Source organism: Mixophyes fleayi, chromosome 1 (assembly GCF_038048845.1).
Source record: "Mixophyes fleayi isolate aMixFle1 chromosome 1, aMixFle1.hap1, whole genome shotgun sequence".
NCBI classification, from domain to species: Eukaryota; Metazoa; Chordata; class Amphibia; order Anura; family Limnodynastidae; genus Mixophyes; species Mixophyes fleayi.
The window spans coordinates 352,844,310-352,867,694 of NC_134402.1; the positions used below are offsets into that span (position 1 = coordinate 352,844,310).

Consider the following 23,385-nt stretch of genomic DNA (forward strand, 5'->3'; position numbering starts at 1 on the left):
AATCGAACCCCGGTCTCCCGTGTGACAGGCGGGGACACTTACCACTATACTAACGAGGATTAGCTGCACAACCCCTCCGCCATTACGTCCTAGAAGACGTTTTTTTGCTACGTATACATTAATATTTCTAGTGACTTGCATGCTTATGAAAACTATTGAAATCATTAATGGATCCATCTGGTGGCCTACTCTTTTGCAAGCGTCAAAATCTATGCTTATTATTGTACAACATGCACAAAGTCAATTTATTTAAGACATTGCTCTAGTTATCATTTTCTCACTCTCCCAATCCCGATAATCTATGGACTAGCTGCACGGAAGCTCTGCCAAATCATCCTGGCAGTGAGTTCTTCCTATGCATACAGTAACATTTATAATGATTTTTATAGTTGATTTGCCAGTGTCCATCGGTAGATCTATCATTTGATTTAACGTTGTCCGTTTCAGTAAAAGCGACTCTACTTCTTCTGCTTTCTCGGGTGCATTCAGCTCGGAAATTAGCCAATGTATTTAACACCCATATTTTAAGGTTGCATGGAATAACAGGGAATATTGTCTTTGATAGAGGTACACGGTTTATCTCCAAATTGTACAAGGCGTTTTGCAATCTCCTTGGCGCCAGACTGCATTTTTTTCTTTATGTTACGATGGACAGGCAGAATAAGTAAACCAAATTTGGAATCAATAAGTAAAGTGTCATGTGCCAGAGAATCGCTTATATTGGCCAAAATATGTACCTTGGGCTGAGTTTGCCTATAATAAGAGTTTCCAATCATGTGCTGGGTCTATAACTTTCTTTTGTATTTACAGCAGACATGCAAAATCATTTTTCTTTTCCTCTAATTCTGATGCTTCCGATGCCAATTCTTTGTCTATGCAGGTGATCAAGATCATGGGGAAAGTCCAAAAGAATTTAGCAAAACCCATTTCCTCCCGGAACTAAATTGCTAATAAAAATGTGCTCATAAAAGTGGTGGAATGAGTCCAAAATTTTGATCTCATAAAAGTGGACCAGGACATGGCAAGAGGATAGTTTCAGAAGGCACCTGACCAGGAACGTCCCTGAGAACAGGGCCCACTAATGTGGTGTATCGGGCCTACAGATCTCTTAAAACAACCCAGGATATTATATTTGTGGTGTCCTAGAAAAGGAAAATGTTTGTTCTTTTAATTCCAAAGTTGGCTTGCACCGATGGACTAAACCTCCCCTAGAACAGTGTGCTGCCTTCAGACAATTGGAAACAGTAATAATGGGGGGTTTATAAATGCCGTAATCTTTGACATGTGTTCCAAGTATTTATGGGAGGGGGTTACTCACTGGTTTTTGCTGCTGGAGGACATAAAAGAATGCCACGGTTGCGATAATAGAAGTTATATGTATAGATGAATGATTATCAAACCCTGACTTATGGAAGAGCTATAAAGGCAAAGGAATAAGGCAGCAGGGATACAGAGGCAACGCCCAGTGCATCATTCTTTTTCATATATATTTTAGCTTTTTATTATTTACAAGATATAAACATTCAACTATGGGCTCAATAAGGGTTGTACACATTCCATGTGTTCATTTGGTATAGATGGGATGCATAAAGGGCTTGGACAGATGGAGAGCTAAATTGCTGGTGGTAAGGGATAACACAGAGAGCGGCAGGGGAAACGTGGTCAAACATTATAAAACAGGGCCTGGTAGTTATGTAAATGTTCTTAACTGGAGACTGAGTGCTCTATATGCTTTATTGAACTTATCAAGGGGGATAGGTGAATGATATTTTAATGGCTGCTAATGTATTTTATCAGTCTTCTCTAAGATTCTATTTCTTTTCAATTGATGATGTTTTTCTATGTATTCAATAATATTTTTATTGATTTGTGTGTTTTTATCCACGTGGGCTATTCCACTTTTCTGCATGCGTGTGTTTTTTTCCGATGTACTCAATTCCTTTTTAATAGATTTGAGTTGTTGCATAGCCTTAAGGTACTTTTATTGCTTTTTTGCTATGTATCTATACTGGAGAAATAAAAGCACAAAGGCCTCCCCGTCGGGGAATCGAACCCCGGTCTCCCGCGTGACAGGCGGGGATACTTACCACTATACTAACGAGGATTAGCTGCACAACCCCTCCGCCATTACGTCCTAGAAGACGTTTTTTTGCTACGTATACATTAATATTTCTAGTGACTTGCATGCTTATGAAAACTATTGAAATCATTAATGGATCCATCTGGTGGCCTACTCTTTTGCAAGCGTCAAAATCTATGCTTATTATTGTACAACATGCACAAAGTCAATTTATTTAAGACATTGCTCTAGTTATCATTTTCTCACTCTCCCAATCCCGATAATCTATGGACTAGCTGCACGGAAGCTCTGCCAAATCATCCTGGCAGTGAGTTCTTCCTATGCATACAGTAACATTTATAATGATTTTTATAGTTGATTTGCCAGTGTCCATCGGTAGATCTATCATTTGATTTAACGTTGTCCGTTTCAGTAAAAGCGACTCTACTTCTTCTGCTTTCTCGGGTGCATTCAGCTCGGAAATTAGCCAATGTATTTAACACCCATATTTTAAGGTTGCATGGAATAACAGGGAATATTGTCTTTGATAGAGGTACACGGTTTATCTCCAAATTGTACAAGGCGTTTTGCAATCTCCTTGGCGCCAGACTGCATTTTTTTCTTTATGTTACGATGGACAGGCAGAATAAGTAAACCAAATTTGGAATCAATAAGTAAAGTGTCATGTGCCAGAGAATCGCTTATATTGGCCAAAATATGTACCTTGGGCTGAGTTTGCCTATAATAAGAGTTTCCAATCATGTGCTGGGTCTATAACTTTCTTTTGTATTTACAGCAGACATGCAAAATCATTTTTCTTTTCCTCTAATTCTGATGCTTCCGATGCCAATTCTTTGTCTATGCAGGTGATCAAGATCCTGGGGAAAGTCCAAAAGAATTTAGCAAAACCCATTTCCTCCCGGAACTAAATTGCTAATAAAAATGTGCTCATAAAAGTGGTGGAATGAGTCCAAAATTTTGATCTCATAAAAGTGGACCAGGACATGGCAAGAGGATAGTTTCAGAAGGCACCTGACCAGGAACGTCCCTGAGAACAGGGCCCACTAATGTGGTGTATCGGGCCTACAGATCTCTTAAAACAACCCAGGATATTATATTTGTGGTGTCCTAGAAAAGGAAAATGTTTGTTCTTTTAATTCCAAAGTTGGCTTGCACCGATGGACTAAACCTCCCCTAGAACAGTGTGCTGCCTTCAGACAATTGGAAACAGTAATAATGGGGGGTTTATAAATGCCGTAATCTTTGACATGTGTTCCAAGTATTTATGGGAGGGGGTTACTCACTGGTTTTTGCTGCTGGAGGACATAAAAGAATGCCACGGTTGCGATAATAGAAGTTATATGTATAGATGAATGATTATCAAACCCTGACTTATGGAAGAGCTATAAAGGCAAAGGAATAAGGCAGCAGGGATACAGAGGCAACGCCCAGTGCATCATTCTTTTTCATATATATTTTAGCTTTTTATTATTTACAAGATATAAACATTCAACTATGGCTCAATAAGGGTTGTACACATTCCATGTGTTCATTTGGTATAGATGGGATGCATAAAGGGCTTGTACAGATGGAGAGCTAAATTGCTGGTGGTAAGGGATAACACAGAGAGCGGCAGGGGAAACGTGGTCAAACATTATAAAACAGGGCCTGGTAGTTATGTAAATGTTCTTAACTGGAGACTGAGTGCTCTATATGCTTTATTGAACTTATCAAGGGGGATAGGTGAATGATATTTTTAATGGCTGCTAATGTATTTTATCAGTCTTCTCTAAGATTCTATTTCTTTTCAATTGATGATGTTTTTCTATGTATTCAATAATATTTTTATTGATTTGTGTGTTTTTATCCACGTGGGCTATTCCACTTTTCTGCATGCGTGTGTTTTTTTCCGATGTACTCAATTCCTTTTTAATAGATTTGAGTTGTTGCATAGCCTTAAGGTACTTTTATTGCTTTTTTGCTATGTATCTATACTGGAGAAATAAAAGCACAAAGGCCTCCCCGTCGGGGAATCGAACCCCGGTCTCCTGCGTGACAGGCGGGGATACTTACCACTATACTAACGAGGATTAGCTGCACAACCCCTCAGCCATTACGTCCTAGAAGACGTTTTTTTGCTACGTATACATTAATATTTCTAGTGACTTGCATGCTTATGAAAACTATTGAAATCATTAATGGATCCATCTGGTGGCCTACTCTTTTGCAAGCGTCAAAATCTATGCTTATTATTGTACAACATGCACAAAGTCAATTTATTTGAGACATTGCTCTAGTTATCATTTTCTCACTCTCCCAATCCCGATAATCTATGGACTAGCTGCACGGAAGCTCTGCCAATTCATCCTGGCAGTGAGTTCTTCCTATGCATACAGTAACATTTATAATGATTTTTATAGTTGATTTGCCAGTGTCCATCGGTAGATCTATCATTTGATTTAACGTTGTCCGTTTCAGTAAAAGCGACTCTACTTCTTCTGCTTTCTCGGGTGCATTCAGCTCGGAAATTAGCCAATGTATTTAACACCCATATTTTAAGGTTGCATGGAATAACAGGGAATATTGTCTTTGATAGAGGTACACGGTTTATCTCCAAATTGTACAAGGCGTTTTGCAATCTCCTTGGCGCCAGACTGCATTTTTTTCTTTATGTTACGATGGACACGCAGAATAAGTAAACCAAATTTGGAATCAATAAGTAAAGTGTCATGTGCCAGAGAATCGCTTATATTGGCCAAAATATGTACCTTGGGCTGAGTTTGCCTATAATAAGAGTTTCCAATCATGTGCTGGGTCTATAACTTTCTTTTGTATTTACAGCAGACATGCAAAATCATTTTTCTTTTCCTCTAATTCTGATGCTTCCGATGCCAATTCTTTGTCTATGCAGGTGATCAAGATCCTGGGGAAAGTCCAAAAGAATTTAGCAAAACCCATTTCCTCCCGGAACTAAATTGCTAATAAAAATGTGCTCATAAAAGTGGTGGAATGAGTCCAAAATTTTGATCTCATAAAAGTGGACCAGGACATGGCAAGAGGATAGTTTCAGAAGGCACCTGACCAGGAACGTCCCTGAGAACAGGGCCCACTAATGTGGTGTATCGGGCCTACAGATCTCTTAAAACAACCCAGGATATTATATTTGTGGTGTCCTAGAAAAGGAAAATGTTTGTTCTTTTAATTCCAAAGTTGGCTTGCACCGATGGACTAAACCTCCCCTAGAACAGTGTGCTGCCTTCAGACAATTGGAAACAGTAATAATGGGGGGTTTATAAATGCCGTAATCTTTGACATGTGTTCCAAGTATTTATGGGAGGGGGTTACTCACTGGTTTTTGCTGCTGGAGGACATAAAAGAATGCCACGGTTGCGATAATAGAAGTTATATGTATAGATGAATGATTATCAAACCCTGACTTATGGAAGAGCTATAAAGGCAAAGGAATAAGGCAGCAGGGATACAGAGGCAACGCCCAGTGCATCATTCTTTTTCATATATATTTTAGCTTTTTATTATTTACAAGATATAAACATTCAACTATGGGCTCAATAAGGGTTGTACACATTCCATGTGTTCATTTGGTATAGATGGGATGCATAAAGGGCTTGGACAGATGGAGAGCTAAATTGCTGGTGGTAAGGGATAACACAGAGAGCGGCAGGGGAAACGTGGTCAAACATTATAAAACAGGGCCTGGTAGTTATGTAAATGTTCTTAACTGGAGACTGAGTGCTCTATATGCTTTATTGAACTTATCAAGGGGGATAGGTGAATGATATTTTTAATGGCTGCTAATGTATTTTATCAGTCTTCTCTAAGATTCTATTTCTTTTCAATTGATGATGTTTTTCTATGTATTCAATAATATTTTTATTGATTTGTGTGTTTTTATCCACGTGGGCTATTCCACTTTTCTGCATGCGTGTGTTTTTTTCCGATGTACTCAATTCCTTTTTAATAGATTTGAGTTGTTGCATAGCCTTAAGGTACTTTTATTGCTTTTTTGCTATGTATCTATACTGGAGAAATAAAAGCACAAAGGCCTCCCCGTCGGGGAATCGAACCCCGGTCTCCCGCGTGACAGGCGGGGATACTTACCACTATACTAACGAGGATTAGCTGCACAACCCCTCCGCCATTACGTCCTAGAAGACGTTTTTTTGCTACGTATACATTAATATTTCTAGTGACTTGCATGCTTATGAAAACTATTGAAATCATTAATGGATCCATCTGGTGGCCTACTCTTTTGCAAGCGTCAAAATCTATGCTTATTATTGTACAACATGCACAAAGTCAATTTATTTGAGACATTGCTCTAGTTATCATTTTCTCACTCTCCCAATCCCGATAATCTATGGACTAGCTGCACGGAAGCTCTGCCAATTCATCCTGGCAGTGAGTTCTTCCTATGCATACAGTAACATTTATAATGATTTTTATAGTTGATTTGCCAGTGTCCATCGGTAGATCTATCATTTGATTTAACGTTGTCCGTTTCAGTAAAAGCGACTCTACTTCTTCTGCTTTCTCGGGTGCATTCAGCTCGGAAATTAGCCAATGTATTTAACACCCATATTTTAAGGTTGCATGGAATAACAGGGAATATTGTCTTTGATAGAGGTACACGGTTTATCTCCAAATTGTACAAGGCGTTTTGCAATCTCCTTGGCGCCAGACTGCATTTTTTTCTTTATGTTACGATGGACAGGCAGAATAAGTAAACCAAATTTGGAATCAATAAGTAAAGTGTCATGTGCCAGAGAATCGCTTATATTGGCCAAAATATGTACCTTGGGCTGAGTTTGCCTATAATAAGAGTTTCCAATCATGTGCTGGGTCTATAACTTTCTTTTGTATTTACAGCAGACATGCAAAATCATTTTTCTTTTCCTCTAATTCTGATGCTTCCGATGCCAATTCTTTGTCTATGCAGGTGATCAAGATCCTGGGGAAAGTCCAAAAGAATTTAGCAAAACCCATTTCCTCCCGGAACTAAATTGCTAATAAAAATGTGCTCATAAAAGTGGTGGAATGAGTCCAAAATTTTGATCTCATAAAAGTGGACCAGGACATGGCAAGAGGATAGTTTCAGAAGGCACCTGACCAGGAACGTCCCTGAGAACAGGGCCCACTAATGTGGTGTATCGGGCCTACAGATCTCTTAAAACAACCCAGGATATTATATTTGTGGTGTCCTAGAAAAGGAAAATGTTTGTTCTTTTAATTCCAAAGTTGGCTTGCACCGATGGACTAAACCTCCCCTAGAACAGTGTGCTGCCTTCAGACAATTGGAAACAGTAATAATGGGGGGTTTATAAATGCCGTAATCTTTGACATGTGTTCCAAGTATTTATGGGAGGGGGTTACTCACTGGTTTTTGCTGCTGGAGGACATAAAAGAATGCCACGGTTGCGATAATAGAAGTTATATGTATAGATGAATGATTATCAAACCCTGACTTATGGAAGAGCTATAAAGGCAAAGGAATAAGGCAGCAGGGATACAGAGGCAACGCCCAGTGCATCATTCTTTTTCATATATATTTTAGCTTTTTATTATTTACAAGATATAAACATTCAACTATGGGCTCAATAAGGGTTGTACACATTCCATGTGTTCATTTGGTATAGATGGGATGCATAAAGGGCTTGGACAGATGGAGAGCTAAATTGCTGGTGGTAAGGGATAACACAGAGAGCGGCAGGGGAAACGTGGTCAAACATTATAAAACAGGGCCTGGTAGTTATGTAAATGTTCTTAACTGGAGACTGAGTGCTCTATATGCTTTATTGAACTTATCAAGGGGGATAGGTGAATGATATTTTTAATGGCTGCTAATGTATTTTATCAGTCTTCTCTAAGATTCTATTTCTTTTCAATTGATGATGTTTTTCTATGTATTCAATAATATTTTTATTGATTTGTGTGTTTTTATCCACCTGGGCTATTCCACTTTTCTGCATGCGTGTGTTTTTTTCCGATGTACTCAATTCCTTTTTAATAGATTTGAGTTGTTGCATAGCCTTAAGGTACTTTTATTGCTTTTTTGCTATGTATCTATACTGGAGAAATAAAAGCACAAAGGCCTCCCCGTCGGGGAATCGAACCCCGGTCTCCCACGTGATAGGCGGGGATACTTACCACTATACTAACGAGGATTAGCTGCACAACCCCTCCGCCATTACGTCCTAGAAGACGTTTTTTTGCTACGTATACATTAATATTTCTAGTGACTTGCATGCTTATGAAAACTATTGAAATCATTAATGGATCCATCTGGTGGCCTACTCTTTTGCAAGCGTCAAAATCTATGCTTATTATTGTACAACATGCACAAAGTCAATTTATTTGAGACATTGCTCTAGTTATCATTTTCTCACTCTCCCAATCCCGATAATCTATGGACTAGCTGCACGGAAGCTCTGCCAATTCATCCTGGCAGTGAGTTCTTCCTATGCATACAGTAACATTTATAATGATTTTTATAGTTGATTTGCCAGTGTCCATCGGTAGATCTATCATTTGATTTAACGTTGTCCGTTTCAGTAAAAGCGACTCTACTTCTTCTGCTTTCTCGGGTGCATTCAGCTCGGAAATTAGCCAATGTATTTAACACCCATATTTTAAGGTTGCATGGAATAACAGGGAATATTGTCTTTGATAGAGGTACACGGTTTATCTCCAAATTGTACAAGGCGTTTTGCAATCTCCTTGGCGCCAGACTGCATTTTTTTCTTTATGTTACGATGGACAGGCAGAATAAGTAAACCAAATTTGGAATCAATAAGTAAAGTGTCATGTGCCAGAAAATCGCTTATATTGGCCAAAATATGTACCTTGGGCTGAGTTTGCCTATAATAAGAGTTTCCAATCATGTGCTGGGTCTATAACTTTCTTTTGTATTTACAGCAGACATGCAAAATCATTTTTCTTTTCCTCTAATTCTGATGCTTCCGATGCCAATTCTTTGTCTATGCAGGTGATCAAGATCCTGGGGAAAGTCCAAAAGAATTTAGCAAAACCCATTTCCTCCCGGAACTAAATTGCTAATAAAAATGTGCTCATAAAAGTGGTGGAATGAGTCCAAAATTTTGATCTCATAAAAGTGGACCAGGACATGGCAAGAGGATAGTTTCAGAAGGCACCTGACCAGGAACGTCCCTGAGAACAGGGCCCACTAATGTGGTGTATCGGGCCTACAGATCTCTTAAAACAACCCAGGATATTATATTTGTGGTGTCCTAGAAATGGAAAATGTTTGTTCTTTTAATTCCAAAGTTGGCTTGCACCGATGGACTAAACCTCCCCTAGAACAGTGTGCTGCCTTCAGACAATTGGAAACAGTAATAATGGGGGGTTTATAAATGCCGTAATCTTTGACATGTGTTCCAAGTATTTATGGGAGGGGGTTACTCACTGGTTTTTGCTGCTGGAGGACATAAAAGAATGCCACGGTTGCGATAATAGAAGTTATATGTATAGATGAATGATTATCAAACCCTGACTTATGGAAGAGCTATAAAGGCAAAGGAATAAGGCAGCAGGGATACAGAGGCAATGCCCAGTGCATCATTCTTTTTCATATATATTTTAGCTTTTTATTATTTACAAGATATAAACATTCAACTATGGGCTCAATAAGGGTTGTACACATTCCATGTGTTCATTTGGTATAGATGGGATGCATAAAGGGCTTGGACAGATGGAGAGCTAAATTGCTGGTGGTAAGGGATAACACAGAGAGCGGCAGGGGAAACGTGGTCAAACATTATAAAACAGGGCCTGGTAGTTATGTAAATGTTCTTAACTGGAGACTGAGTGCTCTATATGCTTTATTGAACTTATCAAGGGGGATAGGTGAATGATATTTTTAATGGCTGCTAATGTATTTTATCAGTCTTCTCTAAGATTCTATTTCTTTTCAATTGATGATGTTTTTCTATGTATTCAATAATATTTTTATTGATTTGTGTGTTTTTATCCACGTGGGCTATTCCACTTTTCTGCATGCGTGTGTTTTTTTCCGATGTACTCAATTCCTTTTTAATAGATTTGAGTTGTTGCATAGCCTTAAGGTACTTTTATTGCTTTTTTGCTATGTATCTATACTGGAGAAATAAAAGCACAAAGGCCTCCCTGTCGGGGAATCGAACCCCGGTCTCCCGCGTGACAGGCGGGGATACTTACCACTATACTAACGAGGATAGTAAAAGCGACTCTACTTCTTCTGCTTTCTCGGGTGCATTCAGCTCGGAAATTAGCCAATGTATTTAACACCCATATTTTAAGGTTGCATGGAATAACAGGGAATATTGTCTTTGATAGAGGTACACGGTTTATCTCCAAATTGTACAAGGCGTTTTGCAATCTCCTTGGCGCCAGACTGCATTTTTTTCTTTATGTTACGATGGACAGGCAGAATAAGTAAACCAAATTTGGAATCAATAAGTAATGTGTCATGTGCCAGAGAATCGCTTATATTGGCCAAAATATGTACCTTGGGCTGAGTTTGCCTATAATAAGAGTTTCCAATCATGTGCTGGGTCTATAACTTTCTTTTGTATTTACAGCAGACATGCAAAATCATTTTTCTTTTCCTCTAATTCTGATGCTTCCGATGCCAATTCTTTGTCTATGCAGGTGATCAAGATCCTGGGGAAAGTCCAAAAGAATTTAGCAAAACCCATTTCCTCCCGGAACTAAATTGCTAATAAAAATGTGCTCATAAAAGTGGTGGAATGAGTCCAAAATTTTGATCTCATAAAAGTGGACCAGGACATGGCAAGAGGATAGTTTCAGAAGGCACCTGACCAGGAACGTCCCTGAGAACAGGGCCCACTAATGTGGTGTATCGGGCCTACAGATCTCTTAAAACAACCCAGGATATTATATTTGTGGTGTCCTAGAAAAGGAAAATGTTTGTTCTTTTAATTCCAAAGTTGGCTTGCACCGATGGACTAAACCTCCCCTAGAACAGTGTGCTGCCTTCAGACAATTGGAAACAGTAATAATGGGGGGTTTATAAATGCCGTAATCTTTGACATGTGTTCCAAGTATTTATGGGAGGGGGTTACTCACTGGTTTTTGCTGCTGGAGGACATAAAAGAATGCCACGGTTGCGATAATAGAAGTTATATGTATAGATGAATGATTATCAAACCCTGACTTATGGAAGAGCTATAAAGGCAAAGGAATAAGGCAGCAGGGATACAGAGGCAACGCCCAGTGCATCATTCTTTTTCATATATATTTTAGCTTTTTATTATTTACAAGATATAAACATTCAACTATGGGCTCAATAAGGGTTGTACACATTCCATGTGTTCATTTGGTATAGATGGGATGCATAAAGGGCTTGGACAGATGGAGAGCTAAATTGCTGGTGGTAAGGGATAACACAGAGAGCGGCAGGGGAAACGTGGTCAAACATTATAAAACAGGGCCTGGTAGTTATGTAAATGTTCTTAACTGGAGACTGAGTGCTCTATATGCTTTATTGAACTTATCAAGGGGGATAGGTGAATGATATTTTTAATGGCTGCTAATGTATTTTATCAGTCTTCTCTAAGATTCTATTTCTTTTCAATTGATGATGTTTTTCTATGTATTCAATAATATTTTTATTGATTTGTGTGTTTTTATCCACCTGGGCTATTCCACTTTTCTGCATGCGTGTGTTTTTTTCCGATGTACATAATTCCTTTTTAATAGATTTGAGTTGTTGCATAGCCTTAAGGTACTTTTATTGCTTTTTTGCTATGTATCTATACTGGAGAAATAAAAGCACAAAGGCCTCCCCGTCGGGGATTCGAACCCCGGTCTCCCACGTGATAGGCGGGGATACTTACCACTATACTAACGAGGATTAGCTGCACAACCCCTCAGCCATTACGTCCTAGAAGACGTTTTTTTGCTACGTATACATTAATATTTCTAGTGACTTGCATGCTTATGAAAACTATTGAAATCATTAATGGATCCATCTGGTGGCCTACTCTTTTGCAAGCGTCAAAATCTATGCTTATTATTGTACAACATGCACAAAGTCAATTTATTTGAGACATTGCTCTAGTTATCATTTTCTCACTCTCCCAATCCCGATAATCTATGGACTAGCTGCACGGAAGCTCTGCCAATTCATCCTGGCAGTGAGTTCTTCCTATGCATACAGTAACATTTATAATGATTTTTATAGTTGATTTGCCAGTGTCCATCGGTAGATCTATCATTTGATTTAACGTTGTCCGTTTCAGTAAAAGCGACTCTACTTCTTCTGCTTTCTCGGGTGCATTCAGCTCGGAAATTAGCCAATGTATTTAACACCCATATTTTAAGGTTGCATGGAATAACAGGGAATATTGTCTTTGATAGAGGTACACGGTTTATCTCCAAATTGTACAAGGCGTTTTGCAATCTCCTTGGCGCCAGACTGCATTTTTTTCTTTATGTTACGATGGACAGGCAGAATAAGTAAACCAAATTTGGAATCAATAAGTAAAGTGTCATGTGCCAGAAAATCGCTTATATTGGCCAAAATATGTACCTTGGGCTGAGTTTGCCTATAATAAGAGTTTCCAATCATGTGCTGGGTCTATAACTTTCTTTTGTATTTACAGCAGACATGCAAAATCATTTTTCTTTTCCTCTAATTCTGATGCTTCCGATGCCAATTCTTTGTCTATGCAGGTGATCAAGATCCTGGGGAAAGTCCAAAAGAATTTAGCAAAACCCATTTCCTCCCGGAACTAAATTGCTAATAAAAATGTGCTCATAAAAGTGGTGGAATGAGTCCAAAATTTTGATCTCATAAAAGTGGACCAGGACATGGCAAGAGGATAGTTTCAGAAGGCACCTGACCAGGAACGTCCCTGAGAACAGGGCCCACTAATGTGGTGTATCGGGCCTACAGATCTCTTAAAACAACCCAGGATATTATATTTGTGGTGTCCTAGAAATGGAAAATGTTTGTTCTTTTAATTCCAAAGTTGGCTTGCACCGATGGACTAAACCTCCCCTAGAACAGTGTGCTGCCTTCAGACAATTGGAAACAGTAATAATGGGGGGTTTATAAATGCCGTAATCTTTGACATGTGTTCCAAGTATTTATGGGAGGGGGTTACTCACTGGTTTTTGCTGCTGGAGGACATAAAAGAATGCCACGGTTGCGATAATAGAAGTTATATGTATAGATGAATGATTATCAAACCCTGACTTATGGAAGAGCTATAAAGGCAAAGGAATAAGGCAGCAGGGATACAGAGGCAATGCCCAGTGCATCATTCTTTTTCATATATATTTTAGCTTTTTATTATTTACAAGATATAAACATTCAACTATGGGCTCAATAAGGGTTGTACACATTCCATGTGTTCATTTGGTATAGATGGGATGCATAAAGGGCTTGGACAGATGGAGAGCTAAATTGCTGGTGGTAAGGGATAACACAGAGAGCGGCAGGGGAAACGTGGTCAAACATTATAAAACAGGGCCTGGTAGTTATGTAAATGTTCTTAACTGGAGACTGAGTGCTCTATATGCTTTATTGAACTTATCAAGGGGGATAGGTGAATGATATTTTTAATGGCTGCTAATGTATTTTATCAGTCTTCTCTAAGATTCTATTTCTTTTCAATTGATGATGTTTTTCTATGTATTCAATAATATTTTTATTGATTTGTGTGTTTTTATCCACGTGGGCTATGCCACTTTTCTGCATGCGTGTGTTTTTTTCCGATGTACTCAATTCCTTTTTAATAGATTTGAGTTGTTGCATAGCCTTAAGGTACTTTTATTGCTTTTTTGCTATGTATCTATACTGGAGAAATAAGTATCAAAATCTATGCTTATTATTGTACAACATGCACAAAGTCAATTTATTTGAGACATTGCTCTAGTTATCATTTTCTCACTCTCCCAATCCCGATAATCTATGGACTAGCTGCACGGAAGCTCTGCCAATTCATCCTGGCAGTGAGTTCTTCCTATGCATACAGTAACATTTATAATGATTTTTATAGTTGATTTGCCAGTGTCCATCGGTAGATCTATCATTTGATTTAACGTTGTCCGTTTCAGTAAAAGCGACTCTACTTCTTCTACTTTCTCGGGTGCATTCAGCTCGGAAATTAGCCAATGTATTTAACACCCATATTTTAAGGTTGCATGGAATAACAGGGAATATTGTCTTTGATAGAGGTACACGGTTTATCTCTAAATTGTACAAGGCGTTTTGCAATCTCCTTGGCGCCAGACTGCATTTTTTTCTTTATGTTACGATGGACAGGCAGAATAAGTAAACCAAATTTGGAATCAATAAGTAAAGTGTCATGTGCCAGAGAATCGCTTATATTGGCCAAAATATGTACCTTGGGCTGAGTTTGCCTATAATAAGAGTTTCCAATCATGTGCTGGGTCTATAACTTTCTTTTGTATTTACAGCAGACATGCAAAATCATTTTTCTTTTCCTCTAATTCTGATGCTTCCGATGCCAATTCTTTGTCTATGCAGGTGATCAAGATCCTGGGGAAAGTCCAAAAGAATTTAGCAAAACCCATTTCCTCCCGGAACTAAATTGCTAATAAAAATGTGCTCATAAAAGTGGTGGAATGAGTCCAAAATTTTGATCTCATAAAAGTGGACCAGGACATGGCAAGAGGATAGTTTCAGAAGGCACCTGACCAGGAACGTCCCTGAGAACAGGACCCACTAATGTGGTGTATCGGGCCTACAGATCTCTTAAAACAACCCAGGATATTATATTTGTGGTGTCCTAGAAAAGGAAAATGTTTGTTCTTTTAATTCCAAAGTTGGCTTGCACCGATGGACTAAACCTCCCCTAGAACAGTGTGCTGCCTTCAGACAATTGGAAACAGTAATAATGGGGGGTTTATAAATGCCGTAATCTTTGACATGTGTTTCAAGTATTTATGGGAGGGGGTTACTCACTGGTTTTTGCTGCTGGAGGACATAAAAGAATGCCACGGTTGCGATAATAGAAGTTATATGTATAGATGAATGATTATCAAACCCTGACTTATGGAAGAGCTATAAAGGCAAAGGAATAAGGCAGCAGGGATACAGAGGCAACGCCCAGTGCATCATTCTTTTTCATATATATTTTAGCTTTTTATTATTTGCAAGATATAAACATTCAACTATGGGCTCAATAAGGGTTGTACACATTCCACGTGTTCATTTGGTATAGATGGGATGCATAAAGGGCTTGGACAGATGGAGAGCTAAATTGCTGGTGGTAAGGGATAACACAGAGAGCGGCAGGGGAAACGTGGTCAAACATTATAAAACAGGGCCTGGTAGTTATGTAAATGTTCTTAACTGGAGACTGAGTGCTCTATATGCTTTATTGAACTTATCAAGGGGGATAGGTGAATGATATTTTTAATGGCTGCTAATGTATTTTATCAGTCTTCTCTAAGATTCTATTTCTTTTCAATTGATGATGTTTTTCTATGTATTCAATAATATTTTTATTGATTTGTGTGTTTTTATCCACGTGGGCTATTCCACTTTTCTGCATGCGTGTGTTTTTTTCCGATGTACTCAATTCCTTTTTAATAGATTTGAGTTGTTGCATAGCCTTAAGGTACTTTTATTGCTTTTTTGCTATGTATCTATACTGGAGAAATAAGTATCAAAATCTATGCTTATTATTGTACAACATGCACAAAGTCAATTTATTTGAGACATTGCTCTAGTTATCATTTTCTCACTCTCCCAATCCCGATAATCTATGGACTAGCTGCACGGAAGCTCTGCCAATTCATCCTGGCAGTGAGTTCTTCCTATGCATACAGTAACATTTATAATGATTTTTATAGTTGATTTGCCAGTGTCCATCGGTAGATCTATCATTTGATTTAACGTTGTCCGTTTCAGTAAAAGCGACTCTACTTCTTCTGCTTTCTCGGGTGCATTCAGCTCGGAAATTAGCCAATGTATTTAACACCCATATTTTAAGGTTGCATGGAATAACAGGGAATATTGTCTTTGATAGAGGTACACGGTTTATCTCCAAATTGTACAAGGCGTTTTGCAATCTCCTTGGCGCCAGACTGCATTTTTTTCTTTATGTTACGATGGACAGGCAGAATAAGTAAACCAAATTTGGAATCAATAAGAAGTGTCATGTGCCAGAGAATCGCTTATATTGGCCAAAATATGTACCTTGGGCTGAGTTTGCCTATAATAAGAGTTTCCAATCATGTGCTGGGTCTATAACTTTCTTTTGTATTTACAGCAGACATGCAAAATCATTTTTCTTTTCCTCTAATTCTGATGCTTCCGATGCCAATTCTTTGTCTATGCAGGTGATCAAGATCCTGGGGAAAGTCCAAAAGAATTTAGCAAAACCCATTTCCTCCCGGAACTAAATTGCTAATAAAAATGTGCTCATAAAAGTGGTGGAATGAGTCCAAAATTTTGATCTCATAAAAGTGGACCAGGACATGGCAAGAGGATAGTTTCAGAAGGCACCTGACCAGGAACGTCCCTGAGAACAGGGCCCACTAATGTGGTGTATCGGGCCTACAGATCTCTTAAAACAACCCAGGATATTATATTTGTGGTGTCCTAGAAAAGGAAAATGTTTGTTCTTTTAATTCCAAAGTTGGCTTGCACCGATGGACTAAACCTCCCCTAGAACAGTGTGCTGCCTTCAGACAATTGGAAACAGTAATAATGGGGGGTTTATAAATGCCGTAATCTTTGACATGTGTTTCAAGTATTTATGGGAGGGGGTTACTCACTGGTTTTTGCTGCTGGAGGACATAAAAGAATGCCACGGTTGCGATAATAGAAGTTATATGTATAGATGAATGATTATCAAACCCTGACTTATGGAAGAGCTATAAAGGCAAAGGAATAAGGCAGCAGGGATACAGAGGCAACGCCCAGTGCATCATTCTTTTTCATATATATTTTAGCTTTTTATTATTTACAAGATATAAACATTCAACTATGGGCTCAATAAGGGTTGTACACATTCCATGTGTTCATTTGGTATAGATGGGATGCATAAAGGGCTTGGACAGATGGAGAGCTAAATTGCTGGTGGTAAGGGATAACACAGAGAGCGGCAGGGGAAACGTGGTCAAACATTATAAAACAGGGCCTGGTAGTTATGTAAATGTTCTTAACTGGAGACTGAGTGCTCTATATGCTTTATTGAACTTATCAAGGGGGATAGGTGAATGATATTTTTAATGGCTGCTAATGTATTTTATCAGTCTTCTCTAAGATTCTATTTCTTTTCAATTGATGATGTTTTTCTATGTATTCAATAATATTTTTATTGATTTGTGTGTTTTTATCCACGTGGGCTATTCCACTTTTCTGCATGCGTGTGTTTTTTTCCGATGTACTCAATTCCTTTTTAATAGATTTGAGTTGTTGCATAGCCTTAAGGTACTTTTATTGCTTTTTTGCTATGTATCTATACTGGAGAAATAAAAGCACAAAGGCCTCCCCGTCGGGGAATCGAACCCCGGTCTCCCGCGTGACAGGCGGGGATACTTACCACTATACTAACGAGGATTAGCTGCACAACCCCTCCGCCATTACGTCCTAGAAGACGTTTTTTTGCTATGTATACATTAATATTTCTAGTGACTTGCATGCTTATGAAAACTATTGAAATCATTAATGGATCCATCTGGTGGCCTACTCTTTTGCAAGCGTCAAAATCTATGCTTATTATTGTACAACATGCACAAAGTCAATTTATTTGAGACATTGCTCTAGTTATCATTTTCTCACTCTCCCAATCCCGATAATCTATGGACTAGCTGCACGGAAGCTCTGCCAATTCATCCTGGCAGTGAGTTCTTCCTATGCATACAGTAACATTTATAATGATTTTTATAGTTGATTTGCCAGTGTCCATCGGTAGATCTATCATTTGATTTAACGTTGTCCGTTTCAGTAAAAGCGACTCTACTTCTTCTGCTTTCTCGGGTGCATTCAGCTCGGAAATTAGCCAATGTATTTAACACCCATATTTTAAGGTTGCATGGAATAACAGGGAATATTGTCTTTGATAGAGGTACACGGCTTATCTCCAAATTGTACAAGGCGTTTTGCAATCTCCTTGGCGCCAGACTGCATTTTTTTCTTTATGTTACGATGGACAGGCAGAATAAGTAAACCAAATTTGGAATCAATAAGTAAAGTGTCATGTGCCAGAGAATCGCTTATATTGGCCAAAATATGTACCTTGGGCTGAGTTTGCCTATAATAAGAGTTTCCAATCATGTGCTGGGTCTATAACTTTCTTTTGTATTTACAGCAGACATGCAAAATCATTTTTCTTTTCCTCTAATTCTGATGCTTCCGATGCCAATTCTTTGTCTATGCAGGTGATCAAGATCCTGGGGAAAGTCCAAAAGAATTTAGCAAAACCCATTTCCTCCCGGAACTAAATTGCTAATAAAAATGTGCTCATAAAAGTGGTGGAATGAGTCCAAAATTTTGATCTCATAAAAGTGGACCAGGACATGGCAAGAGGATAGTTTCAGAAGGCACCTGACCAGGAACGTCCCTGAGAACAGGGCCCACTAATGTGGTGTATCGGGCCTACAGATCTCTTAAAACAACCCAGGATATTATATTTGTGGTGTCCTAGAAAAGGAAAATGTTTGTTCTTTTAATTCCAAAGTTGGCTTGCACCGATGGACTAAACCTCCCCTAGAACAGTGTGCTGCCTTCAGACAATTGGAAACAGTAATAATGGGGGGTTTATAAATGCCGTAATCTTTGACATGTGTTTCAAGTATTTATGGGAGGGGTTACTCACTGGTTTTTGCTTCTGGAGGACATAAAAGAATGCCACGGTTGCGATAATAGAAGTTATATGTATAGATGAATGATTATCAAACCCTGACTTATGGAAGAGCTATAAAGGCAAAGGAATAAGGCAGCAGGGATACAGAGGCAACGCCCAGTGCATCATTCTTTTTCATATATATTTTAGCTTTTTATTATTTACAAGATATAAACATTCAACTATGGGCTCAATAAGGGTTGTACACATTCCATGTGTTCATTTGGTATAGATGGGATGCATAAAGGGCTTGGACAGATGGAGAGCTAAATTGCTGGTGGTAAGGGATAACACAGAGAGCGGCAGGGGAAACGTGGTCAAACATTATAAAACAGGGCCTGGTAGTTATGTAAATGTTCTTAACTGGAGACTGAGTGCTCTATATGCTTTATTGAACTTATCAAGGGGGATAGGTGAATGATATTTTTAATGGCTGCTAATGTATTTTATCAGTCTTCTCTAAGATTCTATTTCTTTTCAATTGATGATGTTTTTCTATGTATTCAATAATATTTTTATTGATTTGTGTGTTTTTATCCACGTGGGCTATTCCACTTTTCTGCATGCGTGTGTTTTTTTCCGATGTACTCAATTCCTTTTTAATAGATTTGAGTTGTTGCATAGCCTTAAGGTACTTTTATTGCTTTTTTGCTATGTATCTATACTGGAGAAATAAAAGCACAAAGGCCTCCCCGTCGGGGAATCGAACCCCGGTCTCCCGCGTGACAGGCGGGGATACTTACCACTATACTAACGAGGATTAGCTGCACAACCCCTCCGCCATTACGTCCTAGAAGACGTTTTTTTGCTACGTATACATTAATATTTCTAGTGACTTGCATGCTTATGAAAACTATTGAAATCATTAATGGATCCATCTGGTGGCCTACTCTTTTGCAAGCGTCAAAATCTATGCTTATTATTGTACAACATGCACAAAGTCAATTTATTTGAGACATTGCTCTAGTTATCATTTTCTCACTCTCCCAATCCCGATAATCTATGGACTAGCTGCACGGAAGCTCTGCCAATTCATCCTGGCAGTGAGTTCTTCCTATGCATACAGTAACATTTATAATGATTTTTATAGTTGATTTGCCAGTGTCCATCGGTAGAGCTATCATTTGATTTAACGTTGTCCGTTTCAGTAAAAGCGACTCTACTTCTTCTGCTTTCTCGGGTGCATTCAGCTCGGAAATTAGCCAATGTATTTAACACCCATATTTTAAGGTTGCATGGAATAACAGGGAATATTGTCTTTGATAGAGGTACACGGTTTATCTCCAAATTGTACAAGGCGTTTTGCAATCTCCTTGGCGCCAGACTGCATTTTTTTCTTTATGTTACGATGGACAGGCAGAATAAGTAAACCAAATTTGGAATCAATAAGTAAAGTGTCATGTGCCAGAGAATCGCTTATATTGGCCAAAATATGTACCTTGGGCTGAGTTTGCCTATAATAAGAGTTTCCAATCATGTGCTGGGTCTATAACTTTCTTTTGTATTTACAGCAGACATGCAAAATCATTTTTCTTTTCCTCTAATTCTGATGCTTCCGATGCCAATTCTTTGTCTATGCAGGTGATCAAGATCCTGGGGAAAGTCCAAAAGAATTTAGCAAAACCCATTTCCTCCCGGAACTAAATTGCTAATAAAAATGTGCTCATAAAAGTGGTGGAATGAGTCCAAAATTTTGATCTCATAAAAGTGGACCAGGACATGGCAAGAGGATAGTTTCAGAAGGCACCTGACCAGGAACGTCCCTGAGAACAGGGCCCACTAATGTGGTGTATCGGGCCTACAGATCTCTTAAAACAACCCAGGATATTATATTTGTGGTGTCCTAGAAAAGGAAAATGTTTGTTCTTTTAATTCCAAAGTTGGCTTGCACCGATGGACTAAACCTCCCCTAGAACAGTGTGCTGCCTTCAGACAATTGGAAACAGTAATAATGGGGGGTTTATAAATGCCGTAATCTTTGACATGTGTTTCAAGTATTTATGGGAGGGGGTTACTCACTGGTTTTTGCTGCTGGAGGACATAAAAGAATGCCACGGTTGCGATAATAGAAGTTATATGTATAGATGAATGATTATCAAACCCTGACTTATGGAAGAGCTATAAAGGCAAAGGAATAAGGCAGCAGGGATACAGAGGCAACGCCCAGTGCATCATTCTTTTTCATATATATTTTAGCTTTTTATTATTTACAAGATATAAACATTCAACTATGGGCTCAATAAGGGTTGTACACATTCCATGTGTTCATTTGGTATAGATGGGATGCATAAAGGGCTTGGACAGATGGAGAGCTAAATTGCTGGTGGTAAGGGATAACACAGAGAGCGGCAGGGGAAACGTGGTCAAACATTATAAAACAGGGCCTGGTAGTTATGTAAATGTTCTTAACTGGAGACTGAGTGCTCTATATGCTTTATTGAACTTATCAAGGGGGATAGGTGAATGATATTTTTAATGGCTGCTAATGTATTTTATCAGTCTTCTCTAAGATTCTATTTCTTTTCAATTGATGATGTTTTTCTATGTATTCAATAATATTTTTATTGATTTGTGTGTTTTTATCCACGTGGGCTATTCCACTTTTCTGCATGCGTGTGTTTTTTTCCGATGTACTCAATTCCTTTTTAATAGATTTGAGTTGTTGCATAGCCTTAAGGTACTTTTATTGCTTTTTTGCTATGTATCTATACTGGAGAAATAAAAGCACAAAGGCCTCCCCGTCGGGGAATCGAACCCTGGTCTCCCGCGTGACAGGCGGGGATACTTACCACTATACTAACGAGGATTAGCTGCACAACCCCTCCGCCATTACGTCCTAGAAGACGTTTTTTTGCTACGTATACATTAATATTTCTAGTGACTTGCATGCTTATGAAAACTATTGAAATCATTAATGGATCCATCTGGTGGCCTACTCTTTTGCAAGCGTCAAAATCTATGCTTATTATTGTACAACATGCACAAAGTCAATTTATTTGAGACATTGCTCTAGTTATCATTTTCTCACTCTCCCAATCCCGATAATCTATGGACTAGCTGCACGGAAGCTCTGCCAATTCATCCTGGCAGTGAGTTCTTCCTATGCATACAGTAACATTTATAATGATTTTTATAGTTGATTTGCCAGTGTCCATCGGTAGATCTATCATTTGATTTAACGTTGTCCGTTTCAGTAAAAGCGACTCTACTTCTTCTGCTTTCTCGGGTGCATTCAGCTCGGAAATTAGCCAATGTATTTAACACCCATATTTTAAGGTTGCATGGAATAACAGGGAATATTGTCTTTGATAGAGGTACACGGTTTATCTCCAAATTGTACAAGGCGTTTTGCAATCTCCTTGGCGCCAGACTGCATTTTTTTCTTTATGTTACGATGGACAGGCAGAATAAGTAAACCAAATTTGGAATCAATAAGTAAAGTGTCATGTGCCAGAGAATCGCTTATATTGGCCAAAATATGTACCTTGGGCTGAGTTTGCCTATAATAAGAGTTTCCAATCATGTGCTGGGTCTATAACTTTCTTTTGTATTTACAGCAGACATGCAAAATCATTTTTCTTTTCCTCTAATTCTGATGCTTCCGATGCCAATTCTTTGTCTATGCAGGTGATCAAGATCCTGGGGAAAGTCCAAAAGAATTTAGCAAAACCCATTTCCTCCCGGAACTAAATTGCTAATAAAAATGTGCTCATAAAAGTGGTGGAATGAGTCCAAAATTTTGATCTCATAAAAGTGGACCAGGACATGGCAAGAGGATAGTTTCAGAAGGCACCTGACCAGGAACGTCCCTGAGAACAGGGCCCACTAATGTGGTGTATCGGGCCTACAGATCTCTTAAAACAACCCAGGATATTATATTTGTGGTGTCCTAGAAAAGGAAAATGTTTGTTCTTTTAATTCCAAAGTTGGCTTGCACCGATGGACTAAACCTCCCCTAGAACAGTGTGCTGCCTTCAGACAATTGGAAACAGTAATAATGGGGGGTTTATAAATGCCGTAATCTTTGACATGTGTTTCAAGTATTTATGGGAGGGGGTTACTCACTGGTTTTTGCTGCTGGAGGACATAAAAGAATGCCACGGTTGCGATAATAGAAGTTATATGTATAGATGAATGATTATCAAACCCTGACTTATGGAAGAGCTATAAAGGCAAAGGAATAAGGCAGCAGGGATACAGAGGCAACGCCCAGTGCATCATTCTTTTTCATATATATTTTAGCTTTTTATTATTTACAAGATATAAACATTCAACTATGGGCTCAATAAGGGTTGTACACATTCCATGTGTTCATTTGGTATAGATGGGATGCATAAAGGGCTTGGACAGATGGAGAGCTAAATTGCTGGTGGTAAGGGATAACACAGAGAGCGGCAGGGGAAACGTGGTCAAACATTATAAAACAGGGCCTGGTAGTTATGTAAATGTTCTTAACTGGAGACT

At 38.6% G+C, this 23,385-nt stretch overlaps 8 non-coding genes across 8 annotated transcripts; all 8 read right to left on the reverse strand.

The window, feature by feature from the left end:
- Positions 1 to 2,032: 2,032 nt before the first annotated feature.
- Positions 2,033 to 2,104, reverse strand: TRNAD-GUC (transfer RNA aspartic acid (anticodon GUC)). Its single transcript has one exon. It is a non-coding gene; the product is annotated as a tRNA-Asp (tRNA).
- A 1,973-nt stretch (positions 2,105 to 4,077) lies between these two features.
- On the reverse strand, positions 4,078 to 4,149 carry TRNAD-GUC (transfer RNA aspartic acid (anticodon GUC)). Its single transcript has one exon. It is a non-coding gene; the product is annotated as a tRNA-Asp (tRNA).
- Positions 4,150 to 6,123: 1,974 nt separating this feature from the next.
- TRNAD-GUC (transfer RNA aspartic acid (anticodon GUC)) lies at positions 6,124 to 6,195 on the reverse strand. Its single transcript has one exon. It is a non-coding gene; the product is annotated as a tRNA-Asp (tRNA).
- Positions 6,196 to 8,169: 1,974 nt separating this feature from the next.
- Positions 8,170 to 8,241, reverse strand: TRNAD-AUC (transfer RNA aspartic acid (anticodon AUC)). The gene has a single exon. It is a non-coding gene; the product is annotated as a tRNA-Asp (tRNA).
- A 3,635-nt stretch (positions 8,242 to 11,876) lies between these two features.
- TRNAD-AUC (transfer RNA aspartic acid (anticodon AUC)) lies at positions 11,877 to 11,948 on the reverse strand. The gene has a single exon. It is a non-coding gene; the product is annotated as a tRNA-Asp (tRNA).
- A 5,616-nt stretch (positions 11,949 to 17,564) lies between these two features.
- Positions 17,565 to 17,636, reverse strand: TRNAD-GUC (transfer RNA aspartic acid (anticodon GUC)). Its single transcript has one exon. It is a non-coding gene; the product is annotated as a tRNA-Asp (tRNA).
- Positions 17,637 to 19,609: 1,973 nt separating this feature from the next.
- Positions 19,610 to 19,681, reverse strand: TRNAD-GUC (transfer RNA aspartic acid (anticodon GUC)). Its single transcript has one exon. It is a non-coding gene; the product is annotated as a tRNA-Asp (tRNA).
- A 1,974-nt stretch (positions 19,682 to 21,655) lies between these two features.
- On the reverse strand, positions 21,656 to 21,727 carry TRNAD-GUC (transfer RNA aspartic acid (anticodon GUC)). Its single transcript has one exon. It is a non-coding gene; the product is annotated as a tRNA-Asp (tRNA).
- Positions 21,728 to 23,385: the final 1,658 nt, after the last annotated feature.